Source organism: Maniola jurtina, chromosome 13, assembly GCF_905333055.1.
Source record: "Maniola jurtina chromosome 13, ilManJurt1.1, whole genome shotgun sequence".
Classification (NCBI taxonomy): Eukaryota; Metazoa; Arthropoda; class Insecta; order Lepidoptera; family Nymphalidae; genus Maniola; species Maniola jurtina.
Genome location: NC_060041.1, coordinates 13,578,135 through 13,584,445, shown reverse-complemented (window position 1 = coordinate 13,584,445; position 6,311 = coordinate 13,578,135).

Genomic DNA, 6,311 nt, shown 5'->3' with positions numbered 1-6,311 from the left:
TAAAAAGTTTTCTTTCTTTCTTTAACAATCCATCTATTTTCATAGTATCGGGAAGCTTCGAGATGTCTTCTCTTCCAAAATTCCTCAGTGCTTGAAGATCAAAGTCTTTTTGGATCTGAGACATGGTCCCTTACTACAATGCCCGCATCGAACTTTTGAAAGAGATTTCGGCTTCGTAGAGTGTTGTCTCTTTTACTCACACTAATGCGACGTTTCATCGGTGACAGAGACAACGCTCTACGAAACCGCTATCTCATTCCAAAGTTCGACAATTATAGGACAAGTAAAGGAATAAATTGCAAAACCGTGAATTTGTGGTCATATCACGAAAAAAATTAAAATTTGTTCATGAACAAATAATAATTAGTATAATCAATTTTCAGAATTGGATAACAGCTATAGCAAGTGGGCTATCATATGAAAGGGCTTTACCTGTACGCTCTAAAAGAGATTTTATTTAATTTTATGCATAATAGTTTTTGATGTCGAAAAAATACTCGATTACGGAACCCTCGGTGCGCGAGTCTGGCTCGCACTTGGCCGGTTTTTTAACGAAAAAATAGCTTGCATCCCGGAGACGGACAGACTTATTTTCATTCCGGAAAATCAAAGGATTCCCGAATTTTTGGAAACCTAAATCCAATTAATTAACCATACAGAGACAGTGTAATAAATAATGTAAATGTAGTAACAATAAAATTTATTTTTATCTTAATTACCTGTTTCGCCTTATTTATTTACATTATTCTATAATAATTATTATCCGTGTAATCGGAAACTATTCATAAAGCCTTCGCAATATTTTTTTAAATTCAAGTACCTATTTATTACTAAATCATCACACTAAATCATTTCACTATTATCCATACTTTTGTTATTCAGACTAATAAGTATTATAAATGCGAAAGCGTGTCTGTCTGTTTGTCTGTTAGCTTTTCACGGCCCAACAGTTTAACCAATTTTGATGAAAGGTAAACGAGCATTTTGGACCCGCCTTCATGGAAAGTTGCGGACATAAACTACCGCGACCTATGTCAATGTAAATCAGAGCCATATTTGAAATACTGCAATAGCACGTTCACACATGCTGCGTAAGCGTAGACGTAGCGCGTACCATTGCGTTGTAATGTATGGAACTGTATGAAACATGGCACACCGCTTGCGTAAAGCGTGGACGTATGCGTAACCCGGTATGTTAGGGGTTTACGCGCGTCACTACGCACGTGTCACGTGTATGTGCTTCGTGTGAATCGACCTTTAATTTCGTCTGTGTCTACCGTGGGTATGGTTTCCATACTTCAGTGCCCGTTTACCTTTCTCTGAGTGACTCTGAGTTTTCTTATAAGGCGCATAGTTAGCGCCATATTGTCTGTTTGTCTGTCTGTCTGTCACTCAACGTTGTATTCTTTATCTAAGAAGTAGATTACGAAGCCAATGTCACGTAGATACTAGGTAGCAGGGGGAAGGAAGGTGATTTCATTCAGAATTTAATTAGGTTCGCCAAGCTTTTTAATTTCGAAGCAATGCCACCAGACAATGGCCGATTAGAATTCTTATTAAGTAGGTACCTAAGCCGTTACCAAGGAAAGTGATTTCCATCAAAATCAATCAGTGATTCAGGGCGTTGGTTATTAATACAAGTACCTACAATGCCATTGCATAAACTGAGTGGTAACCTTAAAATTAATAAATAGATATTAAGATTATCGAGGATAATCTAGATTTAATAAAAAATTGGTTCCTTGTTATAAGTGTCACTCAGAAACACCGAACCGAACTAACCAAATAATTGGAATGTCCTCCCAAAACATACACGAGGAACACAGGTTACGACGCGTAGAGGTTTTTCGAGAGTTTTAATCTAAAGAAACGGATTACAAAATTCAATTAGTGCGCGAATGCTATCGCAACATCTAATTATCCAGTTCACAAACTAAACACCGACGGTATTCAGTAAATCGTTCCAAATCTCAGATGGAGACTACTTAAAATAAACTGGTCAAGTGCGAGTCGGACCTCGTCCTTTTAGGGTTCCGTAAATAAATTATGAAATTATTTTGTATGGGTTTTTCTTTTGTATTTCTTTTCCAAGCTAAAAAATCGCAATAAACGGGGAAAGAAAACCCCAAAAAATGTTCGTTTGTTTCATTTCTCTTTACATTATTTGACCGATCGTGTTTGTCAATATTAAAAAAAAATTAAATCAGCCCCGACAAGGTTGTCATAATTGAGTCCATACGACAAATGCAATTAAAATATCAACATAGGTGATAAAATATCACATGAGATCTCTACATCGGCTGAGTAAACAGCTGATAATCCACCAATGCACAATGGTTGAACAGATTTTTTACACACATGGCTAAAAAAGAAATTAATTGAAATTATTTACTAGATCACTAGGATATTTTTCGTTCTTGTTCTTATACCAGCGATTTGTTCTACATCATTTAGGTATAGAAATTAACAGAAAAAATAAATTACATAAACTTATTTACAAAAAAATACTGTTAACGCAACGATAAGTGATTCCGATCGATTAAAAATAGCCATTAAACGAAGCCCCTCTCGTTTTTACCCGACTGCGGCAAAGCCAAAAGGAAGGGTTATGATTTTAGCAGTCTATGTATGTATGTGGGTATGTATGTATGTGGGTATGTATGTTTGTATCCAGATTCTGTGTGTTCCGCCGTAGCGCCTAATTTTTTTGCGTTTTGATGAATGAGGTATCAATCGGGTAAAGGTCCGGGTGACATAGGCTAAACTTTATACGAAAAAAATTGACCTAACGGATGTTAAATCATAAAAGTGGGGGGCTCCAAAATTTTTTTTTGCTATTGTATATACCTAATAAAATCACATAATACTTGTTGAATTTTTTTTAAAAAAAGGGATTCATAACTTTCTTCTCTATAATATATTCAAGCCAAGACAACAACATAGGCGAGTTTTTTAAGTTAGTACATTATAATATAATATAGCGAGTACGGAGTACGGACGACGGGCTATGTGGGGCAAGGTTGGATTGTACTGTCGAATTCGGTAGCGCAAGGAAAATGCCCAGATGCAATACTTCTAGAGACAGCACTGGCTAAGCACGTATTAAATAAGTATAGAGCCTCGATAGCTCAACGGTTGAGGAGCGGACTGAATTCCGTAAGGTCGCCGGTTCAAACCCCACCCGTTGCACTATTGTCGTACCCACTTCTGGCACAAGGGAATGGGGAGTATTAGTCATGATTAGCAGCATGGCTAATATTCTTTTTTTTTTAAATAAAAAAATAAGGCTTTTTAAAAATCCCGTTCAAACTTCTCGAAATCCCTTCTTTATTACATAAACTGAAGTGAAACCGTAAAATTAGTATGAATTATTTAATTATTTTCAGAGGCTATACTTCACAAGTCATCCATCCATACGTGACCCATACTAATGTTATAAGTGCGAAAGTGGGTCTGTCTGTCTGTCTGTCTACTAGCTTTTCACGGCAGAAAGTTTAACCGATTTTGATGTTACAGAGTTAGCTTACATACTAAGGAAGGACATAGGCTACTTTTTATCCCGGAAAATCAAAGAGTTCTCACGGGATTTATAAAAACCCAAATCCCCGAGGACGAAGTTGTGCAGGGTGCATCATCTTATAATCTATAATCTCTCTATTTAGTCTTAATTGCAGTCAGTTAGTATGTCAGTCAATCAGCCACAGAATCGGTTTAATCTAAAAACAGTCCATATGCTGCAAAGCCATAAAACATAGACAGACAAGGACTTCGATAATACCATATTACTTCCACAATCACATGCGGCCACACTGCTAAAGGCGTTTCGTCCAAGCATATTATGCTGAGACGCAGCACAGCACAGCACAGGTTTTGCAGGGCAGGGAAGTTAAGGCACACATAGGTCGGGGGTATGCAGCTGTCTGTCTTTTTTACCCGACTACGGCAAATCCAATGTATGTATGTAGTATGTATGTATGTAGGTTTGTATTTATTGCAGCACAATAGTTTGTGAAGTAATTTGTATAAATACGTATAGACTAGCACTCGTCGCGGGTAAATCTGTGCCACCACTACACCGTGACGCAGAGCAGCACAGATACATATAATTGTCTACGTCGTACGTGCCTGCGCCGAAGCATACGCAGCTCTCAGTACTTACGCCATGCAGTATGAAGCCCTCACAAAGCGCTTATGACTTGACGCCATAACTAAGGCCGCACAAAAACGCAGCGCGCATTAACACAATAAACACAATCTAGTATCTCACGTAACTCACAAAAATTATGGGTTGTCAGTCGTTAATTTTAAATAGATATCAACGTTTTAATATACAGGGTGGTCAAAAAGTCGTGGATCAAACGCAATAGGGAGATAGAAGAGGTCATTTTCCAAAGAAACTATGCCTCTCTTTCAAACTAATTATCCTTCCTATTTGCATTGTTTAAATAAGGATAGTTTCTTTATCCTTTTGTTTCCTAGAAAAGATGAACTACTTGCAAGACGGGCGTTCTGGGTAGTTCTGGCACGTGGTGGTAGTGAAGAGTTTCTGTTATTTTCACAAATTTTATGTGTGACAAGCACAGTGATGTTTCTAGCATTCCAACGTACAAAAAACTAGCAGTTTAACTAGCAGCATGATAATCTTCAAAATTATTTTGAATTAAACTAATCTACTGAAATTTGCACCTTGACATGAAAAAACGATTATAATACCAGAATTACGAAACAAAGAGTAATGTATTATACCTCATTTGAATTGGCATTAAATCAGCAAGTTTTTCTAATACAGGGTCATTTTTCCGTAGTACATTTTTTTTTCACAGTGCGCTTTTAAAGTGACACTTAATTTTTGGTAACGCTTTAAAAGTTTTGGAAAAAATTAATTGCTCTTCTAATTTGGCAGCCAGAGCTACCAAATTAGAAGGGCAATTATTTTTTTTTCCTCAATAGAAGGTTTGTAGTGCTGATACATTATCTAGTAATGACACAACATCGTTTGTTTTATTGTTTTTTATTACATTTTTTTTAATTAGTGTAATTGTAAGAGAATTTGGTATTTTGTTAAAAAACCCAAAAATATTCATAACTTTTAGGGCAATTTAAATATGGCCATGCTGTAGAATTTTTTTTTGCTGGAAATGACCTCCTCTATCTCCCTATTGCGTTTGATCCACGACTTTTTGACCACCCTGTATAGTGACTCATAAACTCATAAAATAATCTTTTCATCTCACTCGCTCGGAAAGGATTCCTTTGCCCTTTGAAATTTCACGTCCTTGCTTTTATAATTTGAATATAATCGATCTACCTAGACAACCAATTACTTAGTTCATAGTTATTCACAAACGCCTGGGGGTTGAAAGGCGTTGCGACCATGCTGTTTAAATACTTCGCAAAATTAAAATACCTGTCACTTAGATTGTTGCATTGAATTAAATGTACAGAATTGTGGAAAGGTCAAATAAGCAATATGATTTTGCCAGACAATATTAATATATTTTTAACCTACTTCTAAAAAGGAGGAGATTCTCAATTCAACGCGTTTTTTGTACACTAGGTACTACCGGGAAAGCCGTGCGGCTAAGCGATTTAGCGTTCCGGTACGATGCCGTATAGAAACCAAAGTGGTATGTGTTAATAAAAACTACCATAACTAATCCAGGTTACCCCGCTTCCGTCTTAAACTGCGTCATCACTTACCACCAGGTGAGACTGCAGTCAAGACGTTTAACTTGTATCGAATTAAAAAAAGAAACAATAACTTACGTTCTGTTTCTCGCAAAACGTTTTTTTACTCAGTGACTTTTCCTCGTAATAGGTTTTCCACTTTTATCGGATTACGTGTAGAATGTTTACGAAAGGCGAGCTATTGTTGCTCTCTTGAATTTGAACCCTTTGCTTTCTACAAATGTAAAGATCCTGCCACAAAACATCTCTACATACATACTTGCCATATAACATTTTATATTATCCATACTAATATTATAAATGCGAAAGTGTGTCTGCTTGTCTGTCTGTCTGCTACCTTTTCACGGCCCAACAGTTTAACCGATTCTGACGAAATTTGGTACAGGGTTAGCTTAATAGGGTAGGGATAAAAGTAGCCTATGTCCCGGGAACGGACATAGACTACTTTTATCCCTGAAAATCAAAGAGTTCCCACGGGATTCCTAATGCCATCCGCTTAACCGATTTGTATGAAATTTGGTACCGAGGTAGCTTTCGTCCCTGTTATTGAGATAGGCATTTTATCCCGGGAAATCAAACAGTTCCCACGGGATCTTTAAAAACCTAAATCCACGCGGTCGAAG